The 16494-nt window shown below is 40.3% G+C and overlaps 1 long non-coding RNA gene across 1 annotated transcript; it reads right to left on the bottom strand.

Moving 5' to 3' along the window:
• Nucleotides 1-5288: 5288 nt before the first annotated feature.
• Nucleotides 5289-13422, bottom strand: LOC139804620 (uncharacterized). Its single transcript, XR_011729455.1, has 4 exons — nucleotides 11746-13422; nucleotides 10052-10177; nucleotides 8449-8578; nucleotides 5289-5850 (listed from the first exon to the last, which is right to left on the bottom strand). It is a non-coding gene; the product is annotated as an uncharacterized lncRNA (long non-coding RNA).
• Between the last annotated feature and the right edge of the window lie 3072 nt (nucleotides 13423-16494).

Here is a 16494-nt window from a genome sequence, read left to right as displayed (position 1 = left end):
AGTAACAGCCTCAGTTTCAGTTTGTAAATACAAGACTATAATTAAACATGATCTTCTTCATTAATTATTTCAATAACTGGTGTAGCAAGTTACCAGATTAGTGACACTTTACATTTATAATATTATTATAAATGTATTTATCCCTGTATTCTATATTAAGTGCACAGCAATACAGCCAGTATTATATTTCTGATGGGAAATACTGAAGATCATTGACATCAATAAGTACTTCCTTAGCTCAACCATTTTTAACTGCTTATATTGACCTTCATTACACTCCAGCAGTTCTGCTTATACCCAAACAGTAGTCATTAATTTCCATTAACTAAGTCACAACTATACATAATTTAAATTATTTCCAATAAATGCTCAATTAATGCCTATTATCCACATTTAATTTCCATTGATTCCAAGCAGCTACTCCTGAGCTTCATTACTGCTACAGAAAAAGAGCTTCCCAAGGGAGCCACTGGGTCTCCATCAATACCAGGGACTGATTTCTCTCTTCCTGTCAGGCAGGAGGGAGCAGAGCTGGACTGAGACTGCAATGCAAATCAATGGCAAAAAATGCAAACAGCTGCAGCTGGAGTTAACCAGAGAACAGCATTTAGCTCATCAACAAATGTGTGCTCTGCTCTGATACTGTTTCAGTCAGCCAGGAAATATTTGAGAGGTTTCCTTAGACTTAGGATATGAAAATAAAAGTGAGCTACAACAGACTGTCAGAATTAACACAGTTTTCTGGATTGTTCCAGTTGAGTTTAAAATCATCATCTGATAAAGAATTCTACATCATATTTTTTTTTCCATACAAATACTCAGGCTCATCCAGAAAAAACCCACAAACCTTTATCTGTTTCAGACATTTTTGGATACTATAGATTCTCTAGCAACATTGAAATAATTGAGATTATGTCCCCATTTTAATACAGTGTTAGGTACAGGTCAGTATTTTAAGTACAGGTCAGTAACATTTAAACTGTAGGAAACTGCAGATTCATTAAAAAAAAAACATCTGTATTATCTTGACTAATGTTCCTTTAGAAAAGAATCAGCTAACTGAACATTAAATGCCACTTTTTCAGAATGAAATTTTAAATTTTGCATTGCAATTTTTTTTCCTATTTCTCATACTATTTCAAATTGAAATCTAAATGAACTCTTTTGCTTTTATTCAAACAAATCACTTGACTGACCAACAATTAATGTAGTCATAATCATGCTTTCTAATAGCTTCCTGGATTGTTTTAGTGCTTTCTTTAGAAGTGGAAATAAAACTCAACCATAAGACATTCCCCAAAAATGAAAAGTTTTGGTTAGAGCATTTTTTCATGAGCTTTGCTTTCTGAAGATATTCAAAGTCTTAGGGTCAAACCTCAGGTCCATGATGAAATGAAAGTGGGATTTGGATTTTCCTAGAGTTTTATTCCAGCTACTGTTCAACAGTTTCACACAGCAATCACAACACATTTGGGGCTGGAGAGGCATAAATTCCCACTGACCTAAGATTCCCCAAATTAGAGGAGAGTTGGGTGCCTGTTATTCCATCCACACTGTGGCCAACAATCTCTTCTACAGGAGATTCAGCTCTGTCTGGCTTAGAGCTGCAGCTCAGGGTGACAAATTCTTGGGCAATAGTTACAAAATTTGCATCTGAAAGAAAAGTGACAACTCTTAAGAACCAAACCCAGATGTTGAGGGTTCTGGGCTGGGGGTTAAGAGGCAGAGCTGAGCCTTTCAGGGGATCCTGACATGAAACCTGCATGCCAAGGCACTGCAGAGGACTGATGCTGTCAGGAGCTGATGTAAAGACCTTAACAAAGGAAACCATTTGTAGTGCCTAAAGAGAAGGAATTTTATTGGTAGAACTTATCTCCTGAAACCTTATCGATTAACTGCTTACACAGACACAGACATCAGTGCTGATAGCTATGCACTTCCTTTTGACTGCTTCCCTTTCATGCCACCTTCCCCTCTGCCTGCTCAGCCCCAAGTCTCTCCAGCCCTCACTCCAGACCCAGTATCAGCAAAGTGCCTTCCAGCAATTTAGCACAGAGCACAGGGGCAGGGTGGTTCCTGGGACATCACCCTTCACACCCACTCTCTAATCTCCCAGGGACTCCTGAGCGCCTTGGGTACAAGATCTGACAGAGATATTCACCACTTCACCCTAGGATCTCTCAGAAAAAAGAAGGAGCAGAGCCACTTCCTAGTGCCATTATCCCAAGTACAAGGAGAAAATGCACCATTAATATTTTATGTAAATCCTAAGTCATGACTGGAGAACACATAAAGCAAGAAATACACTTATTGCTAGTTCTTCCAGGGCTGGCTTGCTTGCTTCCTTCCTTCCTTCAATTACTCCTTTCTTCCTTTCTTTCTTTTCTTCCTTTTTGCCTTTATTTCCTTATTTCCTTCCTTCCCTTCCTTCCTTCATTTCCTCCTTCCTTCCTTCCCTTTCTTCCTTAATTTCCTCCTTTCTTCCTTCTTTTTTCATTTCCTGCTTTCTTCCTTTCTTTTCCGTCCTTCCTTTCTTTTCCTTCCTTCCTTCCTTTCCTTCTTCCTTCCCTTTCTTCCTTCCTTCCCTTTCTCCCTTCCTTCCTTTACTCCTTCCTTCCTTTCTTCCTTTATTTCCTCTTTCTTCCTTTATTTCCTCTTTCTTCCTTTCTTTCCTCTTTCTTCGTTTTCCTTCCTTCCTTCCTTCCTTCCTTCCTTCCTTCCTTCCTTCCTTCCTTCCTTCCTTCCTTCCTTCCTTCCTTCCTTCCTTCCTTCCTTCCTTCCTTCCTTCCTTCCTTCCTTCCTTCCTTCCTTCCTTCCTTCCTTCCTTCCTTCCTTCCTTCCTTCCTTCCCTTCCTTCCTTCCCTTCCTTCCCTTCCCTTCCTTTCTTTTCTTCCCTTCCTTTCTTTTCTTCCTTTCTTCCTTCCTACTTGAATTTGACTTCTGTACCAATTTAGGTTCCTAACTCTATTTTCTAACCTGGCCTTAGTGACTGAGGCATCTGAATGAGTGGCAGAGATTAAAATAACCACCTTTGATAATTCTCTAAATTCCTAAATTAAAAGCACTCCTCTGAGATACATAAATGGTTTGCCTCTTTCACACAGACCAGAAAATCAGGACCGAAGTCCAAGAAAAAAAATTACATATCAAAACATCAGCTGAAACAGAAGGTTCCAGCTGTTTCAAATGCCACTAAACCACAATGATTATTGCTAACATAAATAAAGCACAATCTTAATCCAGCTTTATCAAGGAGTTACTAACCATATTTCTCTGTTCTTCCAGTAGTTTTATGAGAGAGCACATTATCATACACAAGAAGGATGATGTATTAGCAAATACTTTCTCTCTTACTCTAAAAAACCCCAAACACCTTCAAATGCCTCTAACAAGCAACTGAACTGGGTTAATTCATGTCAAGTAGGAAAAAAGCTGTCAAACCAAAGCCTAAGTTATGTCCTTGGTAAGTGGCTTCACTTCTGGGATGGTTTTTTTTACTGGACAATGTCACTTCCTTGTGACCACTACAAATGATAACAGTTGTGAGAGCTCTGCAGTTGCTAAACCAAAGGAATGGCTGGAATTTTTGTAAAATCTTTGCAGCTTCAATATTCAGTTCAGGCTGACATTTTGTACTTTAAAAGCTATCTTTAACCAACTAAATAGGTGACAAAGGACTGCAGAGTCTGGCAAGACCAAGAGAAAAAAAATAATCAAAGCCTAGAAATGCCAACCCACTGCACTTTTCTACACTCCATGATTGTGGTGAAGGGTTTGGGTTGTTTCATTTGCAGACTCATGGCTCCCTTCATTCCAGTAAAAAAAAAAATGCCAACAGCATTTCTAAATTAAACCCAGCATCCTGTCCCTTCTATTTAGGGCAGCTCTTTCTCTGCCCCACCACATCTCCAAGCACAATGCCAGTTCTCTCATACCATCTGTGTAAACTTCCCTCTGCTGGTTCCAAAAGTGCCTTTTTTCCACTGCTGGGATCATCCAACTCAAGGAGAAAGTTCTCAAGATGAGTTCAGTGAGTAGTTTTTTTGCTAGCCAAGTGAAACTGATCACACCAAGTTCCCCCTTTTTCTATTTTCATCACCATTATGTTAATATTCCAAAATGCCCCAAATATTCCCTGACAACCCTAATTCTACCTTTTTAGAATACAATGGGGTGGGGGGAGGGCATGGAGGGCACTGAAGTTTGATGCTGATTTCAGTGTTACTGCAATTCCTCAGCATTCCAAAAGTCTCATTACTTATGACTAAAGGAAAATATTTTCAAGGACACCAAAGAAATTCCTGCAGCAGGACATGGCACAGGGAAACCTGAGCTGTCTGGAAATGAGTTCACTCTCCCTGGAGCAGTGGAGCCATAGAACAGGATTCCTGGGTCCAGTAGTGTGCTGCCTGGATAAAGATGTTCTGCTTTTGGGCTCCAGTGTAGTATCCTTGATGGCAGTTAATGAATGGTGTTTTGAATCACAGTAATTTTCACCAGGGCTTGTGTTTCTATACCTTTTAAAAGATTTTAAACTCTTGCCTGTAGTTGCTTATCCTGGAATTTATTCATATTGCTCCAGTAGCTTGGAACTCTCATGGGGTAAGTTAACAGGATGCAAAGATTTGGAAAAAAGTATTTATTTTTTTTTACTGAACCTGCAGAAGGATTTATGATCACAAGTTTCTACTCTAGAAGTGAGGATGGCATTGTGGAGTTGCCATCCTTGAGGCTACTCAAAAGCTGCCTGGACACATCCTGGGCAGCCTGCTCTAAATGACTTTGCTTGAAGAGGGTGTTTGGACAAAATGACCTTCAGAGGCCCTTCCAGCCTCACCTTTTCTGTGACTCTGTGAGAAACACCAAAGTTGGACTATATACTAAAGAAGGCCAAATATATCCATGGGATGGGTTAAGAGACATCAACGAGGTTCTCTGGAATGAGAGGAAGTGTCACTGGTCATTCCAGATCTAAAAATCAAGACTCTGTATGCTCAGGTAGTGATAGATGAGGTGCTCTGGTACCAGAGCAATGAGCATGACAGGATTAAATTAAAGTGAAGCAAAACCAAGAGGTTCTGGCAGCTCTCTTACCACTTGTCCAATATAAAATTGTTCCTTGGGGCTTCCATGGTAATTCACCTTTCCCTGATACAAGTTTTCTGGGAGATTCACTATTAAAGTGCACGAGAGATTGGGTGAACAGTTAGAGCTCACTAGCTCTAGTTCCCCCTGGTAAAATACAACTTCTTGACCTTAGTTATTAAGTGTATTTCACTGTTTTCCTATTGCAAACAGCCTACATGTTTATGTTTGAATGATCAGGTAGCTTATAGAGAAAAACATCTCCTCTAATTGTTCTGCAAACTGTATGGTTCTTTAGCATGAACACAACAATAAAATTATCTTTGTAAACTGACTGTTACCAATATAAATAATTGCAAAACCATTAAAAAAAAATAAATGCACACAATAACCCAAAGTATAAACCCACCACCACTAAATAGCACTTCATAACTGTGGCTCTGAATTATTACTGCCTCACCAACACAGCCACAATACCCGACTCCATAAAATCCTCCACTCTACAAATTAAATGAATTGGATAATTAAGAAAGCCCATGTTTAGTCCACAAAGTGAAACCATCACTACAGCATGAGAAAGAACCCACATTTTATGACATGGTAACATTTCCATTCCCTGGCATACATGATCCATACCTCCTTGTTGAAGCTGTCTGGTGAGGATGCAGAAGCTGGGCAGCTGCTCTGCTCTCCACACCAGCCTCAGATCCTCTGCCAACAGCTTCAGGACTTCAGCTTCCTACAGATCTGCATGATACTTCATTACTGGCAAAAAAAATTACAGATTAGCTGAAGAAATCTATTTGAAAAAAAAAAATGATGGCACATAGGGATGCAGGACTTGCACTAAAGGCCTGAGACCAAAAAGCTCATCTGCACCCCACACCTCTTTCTTCTACCCTAGAGAAAGGAAGCAAAGAGCAGGAATATAACTAAAATATAAGGTGGGTGATAAGTTCATAGTGCCTGCTGCCTGCTCCCCCTTTGGCAGGGGGCTGCATGTGAGTGTTTGCACACCTGTGAGGTTTATGCAATGCTTGTGCAACCTTGCAGTGGGACAGGGAGCACATTAAATACCTTCCTAGAAGAAAACAGGAACAAGGGAGGAGAAGAGAGGGCATTCCTTCTCCCTTCTACTCTTCCATCATCTTTCTCCCTTTTATTTTTTCTCTCAGACTGTCCCAGATTTTAGTTCATGAATGTGCCCTGCCTGTCAGCAGTGGTCTGGGTGGCTGAGGATTGCCTGTAGCTGCCCTCTTTCCTCTGAGCAGCACTATTGCTCCCACCACTGTACCTGCAGATAAAGCTTTGCCTCTGTGTTTTCTTTCCTGGAGCCAAGAGATATCAATCATAACTCCTAAAACATGCTGGCTGTACAGTGTTGCCTGATTACCTTCATGTTGCCTTAGCTCAATAAATAGGACAAAAATACACCTGTATGGGTGATGTAAGAGAATTACGTGTGTGTTTGATTCTGAACAACATCTCCAGAGCAGCTGCTGATACTTTGGCAGTTCTATTTTATTTATAACATCTCAGCATTTGCCAACAGGGTTTTTTGCACTGCATGCAGATGGCCAGGTGTTATTATCACTCCACCCACATGCCTGAGTCCAGTCACAATCCTGCTCCTGGCAAAATTCAATTTTTTTCTCACCTCTCGACCCATGCTCATCTCTGTATTGTTTTTTAATTAATCCACGGTTAGCTGAAGATCCTGCCATAAATCAATGATTTCCTTTCAATTCCTGTTAAAGATTTTTCATTTTAATAAATTTGCAGCGTGTTGCTCAGGAGCTGCTAACAGCACACTTTATTCTCATTATCAAATCAGCAAGGAATGGACTCAATGAAGCAAAAAAAAGCCCTCATAAACATAGCACTGAGGACCTCCAGGCTTAAAGGCCCTTCTCTCCATCTGTCTGTCAGACATTCTGCAAATGAAAACATTGCCTTTTGCCACCTTGAAAGCTACCAGCCAGACCCACTCTTGGTGTAAAGCACCACAGCTCTGTTTTGAGATGCCAGCAAGATGTCCCAAATATCTGACACTGAACACTTCCTGCTCTCTAGCTGAGGAAACAGCTGCCTGGGAAAGTGCCCCTCAAAGAAAAATTGCTGGAGTTTTCTGTGACTGTGTCTTTCCAAAGGCAAGTTTTCCATACCTTTTTATTTTGGTAAGCAGTATATTGAGGTATGCATTGAGTTCTTCAGGGGACATCTGAAGGACACTGAGGAGATCTCTTTGTGCCACTGTGGTCAGTGAATCTTAGCACCATTAACTAATAAAGTTCTAATTATCACAAAGTGTAATTGACAAACCATTGGTATATGGAAAACAGTCTTAAAAATCAGAAGACTTTCTAATTGTGCTTGTTTTAAAAAGAGAATATTAACGAATTATGCAAAAAGTGATGAGCATAACTACTTAATCTCTTAGGTAACATGAGAGGAAAACCACTGTTCAGCCAACACAGGAAAATGTAAGATACAACACAGGTTGAAGCAGTTTATCTGGGTGACTGTGTGTGCAGCATCATCCGTGAACTGCACACACCAGAACTACACCCATTACAACACCCCTTATGGCTCAAGCCCGTTCTCACTGTGCACATGTATTACATTAAACTTTTTCCTTCTTCTTTTCTCCAGTTGCCCTTCAAATCATTTTGGTCTAACTTTTCAGAAAATTTCATGCACAGTTCCTACAGTTATGGATGTAATCAATCAGTTATTTATGTACACAACTACTGTGACCATGTATGCAAATCTCCAAGCAGCTTTTGCCATTTTTTCTGTAATTTAGCCCTTTGTCATTTCCACATCCCCTTTTGTTCAAAACAGTAAGTTCATGGAAATTTACCTCATTTGAAACATATGCCTAGATCCATATGAACTGCTCAAAAGGCTCACAAAGAGAAAGGACAACCTTGTTGTTAAGGCAGGAGAGCGTGAAATCTGGTTTCCATTCCGAGTTCTGCCACACATTTCCTGTGTAACCCTGGGCAAGTCATGAACTGTAACCTATCCCAGCGTGGCTGACCTACATGGAAAGCAGACAGAGCCATCCTTGCCTCACAAGGTTATTGAGATGTTTCACTTGTTAGTGCACATAAAGAACCTGGACAGGAGGAAGCAGAAGGTGCTACAGAAGTTCAAACGATCGGGAAAGGTGTCACACGTCGTGACAGCAACAAATGGGAGAGCTGATCCTAAAACCAGCAAGCAAAGGGGCAGCCATGGGGAACTGAGCAGAGAAAATGGGTAAAAAATCAAGCAGATGAATGAGGACCAAACAGGAATGGTGAGTGTGAGCAGGGATGTGAGTAATTCACCTCTACACTGCCAAGTCTGCTGTCCTACCTGGTCTTGTTTTTCCGCTGGACCACAACGTCAGGAGACATCTGAGAAGAGCTGAGATGGTGGATATGGTGCTGCCCACCTCACAGGTTGTCTGATCAACAGGAATTGTTCTACAATAGTCAGGATAATTCTGAAAGTGATATTCATGTCAGGCGTTGGCCAAAAGCTGGTGGAGAAGATTGTGTTATTGAAACAATTTATACAGTCGTGTTCAGCTGCAGGAAAACATTCCCTCCTTTTGCTTCCTTACACACCAGGACAGAACTGTGAGGTTAATTCTGCTGCTGTTACTGCTTTCTGCTTTTTGGATAAAATGCAGTTAGACTGGCACATTGCTTCACTACAGGTTTGGGGTATGGCTTTGTAGGAGCCCTATAAATCATGGAATATTCTGAGATAATACATCTCCTTCTAAAAATTACCTAATTTTGTAGCTGATCTATATATAGCACTTACACTGACATCAAGCCAGTCTAGAGTAGACTAATTGTGGTATCTGGCCCAAATTTATGACTTACTATACCAAAATGTTCAGTTATCCTCAGATCCATCTGGGATAAAATGTTACATCTTGGGTCCCAGGTATCAATTTTCTATTTTGATTAATAAAATCTTCCATCTTGAAACATGAAGCACAGCTTTTGAAATATATAAAAGGTTCTATCTCTTCACCTCTACAAAATAATTTTGTGAGTCTTTAATTCATCCATGTTATTCTTTGGGAGGATTTGGAAAACAGAATTAAACACGAACATGGAATAAGTGAAGAAAATTCTGGTAGGTTAAGCTCAAGGTTTAATATGCTGAGTTGGAAGGGACCATCAGGATCATCAAGTCCAACTCCTGTCCCTGTGCAAGGCACCCCAAGAATCTCTCCAGGTTTCCTGAGCTTCAGGCAAATGTTTGAAACTACATCCTGTGAGTCTCATCACACTGCTCCTGAGGGAATCAACCCTTCCAGGAGCATGTTTTAATTTACTACAGAGAGCTTTGTACTTCCAGTGTCAAATATTTAGGTATCTACAGACTGAAAAAGCTGTGAGCTGTGAGCACATCAGCTGCCCGAGTCCCCTGGAATTCAATCCCTGTTTGAATGGGAGCACATCCTTTGGAAAAAGATACCATCTTGATTTAAAATGTTCCAGTGAGGGAAAATACACTACAAACTTTAGGAAATTATTTCAATGGCTAATTAAACTCAATTAAAAATCAAGAGGATCAGAAGGGAGCTTCACAGGGGTCCTGATCAGCTACAGAGAAGGAGCCCAGATTCCTTATTTTTCTATGTGAACTGCACCTGTGTGAAGACCTTTTTATTTTTTTTTAATCACAAACTGTGATACAAAGCCACACCTACTGTAAAAACCTGGCCAGCAGAATGATTAGAAGAGATACTATTCCCTTCAAGGTCTTGTGAAGTGCTTAATAAACCTCTAAGACATAACGTGGAAAATGGAGATAATAGGCACGTGCCATGGGAGTTATTCCACCAGACCTGAGCTGGTCTTCATTATATTTGAGCTACAGTCAATGGAAAAAAAAAAAAAAAAAAAAAAAAGACACTTCTACAACATGATTCATTTGGTTTTAGGCATACACCTACCTTGCATTTAGATGGATGAATCACATTTGGAGTATGTGTGGCAGTTAAGAAGATTTGGGCCATGGCCCTAATTCTGAGAAACCAAGAAGAGGGCAGATGAAACATTTCTATGAGAAGGAAAATCATCTGCAAGACAACAGGGTGGAGAGAGTCAATCTCCAGCTGAAATCCATGGTGTTCCCCTGCAATCAGTGGTCATGGCAGTGCTGTAGAAAAATGCCCAAAAGCTCTGTCACAACAACTAAGTGGGGACTGCTGAAATTCGTAGATTTTCCAGAAAAACTGCTGGAACTGAGGTCCCTCATGGTTGGGATGAATCTAAAAAGAATTGAGTCTGGGAGCTCCAGAGCACAGCAAGGGGAGCAACAGGGAGATTCACTTCACAAATAAACTCCAGGTCTGTGCTGCAATGTCAGCAGAGAGACATCCCAAGTGGTTTTTTTCTTCACAACAACAAGGTATGTGGAGCTGGGCTCAAAACTTGAGGTTAGATCTCTATGAGCACTCATTACCTTCTCCATCCTGGTCATTCAGTTACACATTCCCAGAGCCAAAGCAAGCTCCCTGGCTTTGGATCAAGGTGCCAAGGGAGTCAGCCTAACACCCAGTTCCTGTTACTGAGAGCTGCCTGGATTTCAAATCATAGTTTAGATACTGCATTTTGAGCAAGTGTTCAGTTCTCAAACCTGAACCCCTGATGAAGCTCACGGATCAGACTGGCTTGGTTGAAACCAAATGTTCAGCAAATCTAGACATTGCAGTCTTTTCTCTTTTTTTCCTACAAATTTCACTGCTTCAGCACAGCAGAAATACCTCCTTCCTTCTGTACTTGGGCTTTGGTAACTCTATAGGCTTTAAAAACATTTATCACTTTAGAGTCTGATCTTGAGCAGAATTTCTGCCAGCACTAATGGAGATAACTCTGGGAATAAAGTTTCATAAACTGAGAGCTCCTTAAGGAAAGGTTCAGCTTTCATTTTTGCTGTCAATGTTGTGCTCATCTATTGGCTCTATAGAGTTAATAATAATAATGCAGAGTTACACAGGTGGAAACTTAAAACAAGAGGTCAGATGAGACACACAGCTTTCATCAGTGTCTGGGGTCATCACTGGAATGCGAAGAGATCATTTCAGTTGAAGAAAACTCAGTAATTGCAGAAGAAATATTGTCTACCTTTTCCTCCACTCTCCAAAGAAATTACCTAATAGTTTCCAATTGAGATGGCTTTTAAAATAATTTGGTTTTAATTCGGTCATCATCTCAGAATAAGGAAAAGTACTTTACTCTTAAATTGTAATTTTTCATTAGTTGTCTAATGCCAGCAGAAATTCACATTGGTCCTCAACTAACATGCTCCTTGAATTTTCTCTCCCTTTGATATATGTCTAATAAAATAAATAGGTGAAAATAATAATCTAACCCAAGACCCAAAAAGTTCTTTAAGAAGCTGGATTTAATTTCCAGACAGGGAAGCTGAGGCAGAAAGAGCTCTAGGGCTTTACCTGGGATCACAGAGCAAACCAACAATTGACCTGGGAATAAAATCCAGGTGTACTGTTTAATTTCCACACACAGTCCTTTTAACCATTGCTGCCTCTCCAATTCCTTCTCTCTACAGCCAAATCTGATTTCTAGCAGTGTTGGGAAAGTGTCATTTTTCTGCAAGTTTCCAAAGCAAAGCAAGTTGTCTTACCTGAACTCACTGAATTTTCAAATGCTGCATTATTTTGGTTATACAGATGAGAAGATGTTTATTCCACCTGTTAGTCCCTGTCACAGAAATGACAAAATTCAGTGCTCATGATGTCTGTTGTCAAAACATGGGGTCATTGAAAAGATGAAAAATATGGTTTAAAATGGAAATATAGTTCAGCTATTTATATGACAAACACAACCCAGGGAGATTTTCTTCCCCAGTCCTCCAATGAGGCTCTTAAAATGTTAGCTGTTAACTTAAGAGTGGCCCTTTGGTGTCTGCAAGCAAAAGTGGTATTCAGAGTGCTTGTCTGAGCTAAGTAGGAAGGGGCTGTTCCCTTTAACAAGGGCAAGGCCCAGCTACAAAGAAGTGATAATGGAGATGCCATTGAGGACAGGGATGCATGCAGGAGCCACAGAGATTCCTCCTTTTGTCTCCAGATGGGATCACAAGGACCAGGATTCTTTCTCGCACAGAAAAAAACACATGCTGGGGGCTTGGAGGAAATTCAGAGAGTGCAAATGAAGAATCTTTTTTGTGGCAAGTCTTCACATACCTCAATATCAAGTTGTTGGGGTTTTTTAAATAGAATTAGGCAAAAGCTTTCTCTGGTTCCTCCCTCAAAATGCCTTGGGAACTTGCTGCAGATCCCCACAGTCACTTTGTTGCCCTCATCATTTGGTCTAAAACACATCCACATTTTTCTCCTCCCCAATCTTTATTTTTTTCATTTTCATTCACCTCGAGTCTAACTGCATCACTTTGACCTCTCTGTGAGGCCTGGGTAAAGCCTGAAGATGCTGGGCCACAATTCTTAAGAAGGAAACTTCAAGTTCTTTCCGCTTCACTTCCCCTTCACATGTCTGAGGCAGTTAACGTTGCTGCCCCATAGTCTGCATGGCAGGAGCTGTGTGCTGGCTGTGGCACCTATTGTCTGGATTTTTCCTCTCGTTAGTCTCCTTGACCTTTTATTGTCTTACTCCTGCAGTGTCAGGTCAGACCTAGTGTAGGTCTCCCTTCACTAAGGACCCCTTTCCTTTCGTGGATCACTAAGCAGGACAATTGCTCTATCCATCTTTTCAGGGTCTATTGTCGAGCCCCCCCTGAGCTGAGAAAGGTTTGATTCACTGGGAAACCATTTTGGTCAAAGGGAAGCCTGACTATGTGTCCTTTTAGGAACTCTGTCTTAATCACTGACTTTTTTATCTGGGATATGAAGAGGATTCAGGAGATCAAAAGGTTTGGGAGTACATGGGTTTGACCACATTTTTCCTGGAAATAATGGGAAACCTCCACTGAAAAATGAGCTCTGTTACAATGGGCAAACAAGAAGGAAAGCCACATAGTGTTCCCAGAGCATTCTGAATCATCAGACCTTCAATAGGTTCCATAGAGAAGGGAAAAAGTAAACAGAAAATGTAAATGGAATGTAATAATTAATGGACCTAAAGAAGCAGACTCATTCCATGTGTGCATAATCGGTGCCTATGAAAAAAAGATAAATCAAAAGAAATCTCCAGAGCAGGTGGAGATGGCTGCAGACTGGAAGTTCAGTTTGGCTGAGTATGCAATGGGGCAGCAGCTCACCTCACCTTCACAAGTGATCACACATCCATTGGCCCTGCCCATTCCCAGCACCAGGGAATGTTACAGAGATATCAGTGGAGCACCACAGCAGAACTAGGTGGCTTTTGAAAGTAGTCAGCCACATTCTTGCTAATAATGCCCTGAAAATTTCCTCCATGGACACCCTGACCATTGCTTAAAATCATGAGACTTCAGCTGGCTGTATTTTCAAGGAAGTTAACTGGCAGCAACCATTCCCATCCAGGCAATTTCTTTAAATAGAGATGTAGGCACCTCTTTAGGTGCACAAATTTAAAAGTTTTTGGTCCAGGAACCTAACAAAACCCAGGAAGAATGAATACACCTTCTTTCCTGCAATCTACCTAGAACCCTTTTACCTATGATATGCCAAAGTGCTTTTTTAAACAAACATTTCACTCTTCCTTCAGCTGGCCATTCCCTCTGCACAGAGTCAGCTCAAGACTTTTCAAAATGCAAAGCTGAATATTGCTGGATAGGGATAGAAGAGGAAAGGAACTGGTCTTGGGAAGGGAGGGAAGCAAAGGGAGGAACCTGGACAAAAAGTCTTGGAGAGCTGCACTCGTTTCCTCCTATCAATAAGATGAAAGAAGAAAATGTAAGCAGAAGCCAGTGCCTCAACTTTTCCCTTTGATCCAGGCAAAGTCAAGAGGGAGCCAGGCTGTTTTGCCTTCTTCCAGCAATCTACATTTCCTAGGTATTATCTGTGCTTTTCCTTACTTTTTTTGTACTTTTAACATGAATAATTAAAGAGTCTGCTTTGGAAAGCACCCCATTTTAAGCAAAAGTTTGTATTTAATCTTCAGCACATGCTAAGATCCTGAGTCAAAGAAAAAGTCAACTGGACATGGTTAGCACTTATGCACTGGTTTTTGGATGAGGAACTACAGCTGGTTTCACAAGGTCAGATTTTCAGACTAAACATTTCTTCTGCAATAAGGAAGTGAGGGAAAAGCCCTTTAAAAACTTAGAAAAGTCAAGATTAAAAGAAAAAGTCTTTCCAGACAGGAAGAGTAAAAAAATAACACCATCATCCACATCTCTGAAGTTTCAGGTAAACCTAAGTACAAAACTGAATGAGATGTGAACTGTTCCTGGTTTCTACAGTGAACTGCTGAACCTTCCATTTCTTGGTTGGAAAAAAGACATTATCCTTGTGATACTTAAGTACCACACTTAAGTGTGATGATGAGATCTCTTCTTTTCTTTACTGGCATACAATGTCACAGAAGAAATGAAAATATCTACAGTAACTTTTGTGCCACCTCAACTTGCTCTGACCATTTGACTTCCCAGTGCCAATTAATGTCAGCAGTGTCACTTTCTGTCAAAATTACCAAGTAGAAGTGTCCAGGATATTAGATACACTTGCAGTTATATAGAAGAGGAAGGGAAAAAGTGATCCAAGCATTTCCTGTACTGTAGAAACAACTGAATATTGTTCCAGTTGAATTGTGACTGACTTCTCAACAAAGCTCTGGTCCAGGCAAGTCTTTAGCCTTGATCCTTAATGTCACTAAGTATTGATTTTTCATTAATGAATCCCAAACATATGAGGAAAAAAAAGTTGTTTTCAACCTTGCAATTTTCTGATCTGTAGAGGCTGAGTAAGTGCAAAGCTGTATTAACTCTTCTTTTGTAATAGCTATACCAGTAGCTGATTAAAGTCAAAGGAAAGATTCCCATTAACTTTAGTGGCCTGTGAATCAAGCTCTTGATATATATAGAAGGCCCCTGAAAACAAAGTTTTATTTTTTAATGTATTGTCTCATTTGTTGAATAGCATGGCTTACTGCCCAGTGTTATGGCACTTCACAATGACTATTCTTCCCACCCATTATCCTTCTCCTCCTTCCATTAATCAGTGATGGGTCGAATTCAAATGTTTGGGAAGTTCTGTCTGGTTTTGATGTGACAATACATAAAAATATCTACAAAGCAGTTATTAGGGTGCTTGGTGTGGCTGCATTTGTCCTGGAGAAACCTCCCCCTCCTCTCTGAATGCAGCAGCACATTTTGTGGGGAGGTTGGCAGCTCTACAAGGTCTTCTTTGAGGCAGGCTCCACTCCCTCTGCCCCAGTGGTACATCCATCATTTTTGGTTTTCCTTTCCAAAATGCTTTTCACAAAAGTCACTTCCTTGTTTCACATTACTCCATGCTTTGTGAATTCAGACTGAAACATGCTGTGAACCAGATCCGTATCTGGTGTAAATCAGCATCATCCTGCTGCTCTCAGTGGAGCTACAAAATTTCATATCCATGGAGGATCTTGCCCATGGACTTTCTACACAAAGAGACAGTTCTGGTGGACTGAAAGAGGGTTCATGTATTCAGGGAAGAGATGTTAGCAGGAATGCAAGATGGAAAATCCCACCTAAACAATAAGGTGTTTAACTTCACAGAGTTAACATCTCTCTTCTGACTAGTAAAATAATTCTGGATTGTTTTTTTGGCTCTGACAACCCTCTTACTGACCATTTCTGGATACTAGAAATTTGTGCAGAGCAAAAAAGGACCAGGCTGCAGACTGCATAAGAGCTCAATTAGAATCAGAAACTAACACTGTACAAACGTACCCTTTGCACTTCCGTTTCCTTATATAACTCCAAGCACCTTTTTAAAAAAAAACTTACTAAGAGTTTATTCAAGGATGCATTTGGTTAGATTTACAGTATTTGTCACTTGTTGGCCAAAAGTGACATAAGGGATTTCAATGTGCTGCTTTTAACGTGGTGACACTGCCTTTAATTTAGCATAAGTGATTATATATGTTTGACTGTCAAATCGCAGTCTGCAGCTTTTGTGGTTGGGGACTTGTTTTATCAAAGAATTCTGCTGAACCTCTTCCAAACCAGGGCTCCCATGTGTATAATTATATTGTATTTTCATTATCTAAACTTTATTTTTAAGACTGAAAACATATGAAATGATTATGGGAATGTGCATTCTACACAACACCACCACGTACTTGTGGGAAGAGAAGTTTATAACATAAACCAAATGTTGTAATTGAAACACAGGTACAAGATGCATCCATGTGACCCATAAAGTTAATGATGGAAGGAAATACATTTCAGATTGGAAGAAATTTCAAGTAGCTGCATTACAGAGCACCTATTTCATACTCTGTGGAAAGAGAT

The sequence above is a fragment of the Heliangelus exortis genome, chromosome 18, assembly GCF_036169615.1.
Source record: "Heliangelus exortis chromosome 18, bHelExo1.hap1, whole genome shotgun sequence".
NCBI lineage: Eukaryota > Metazoa > Chordata > Aves > Apodiformes > Trochilidae > Heliangelus > Heliangelus exortis.
This window is presented reverse-complemented; position numbering and strand designations above follow the sequence as displayed.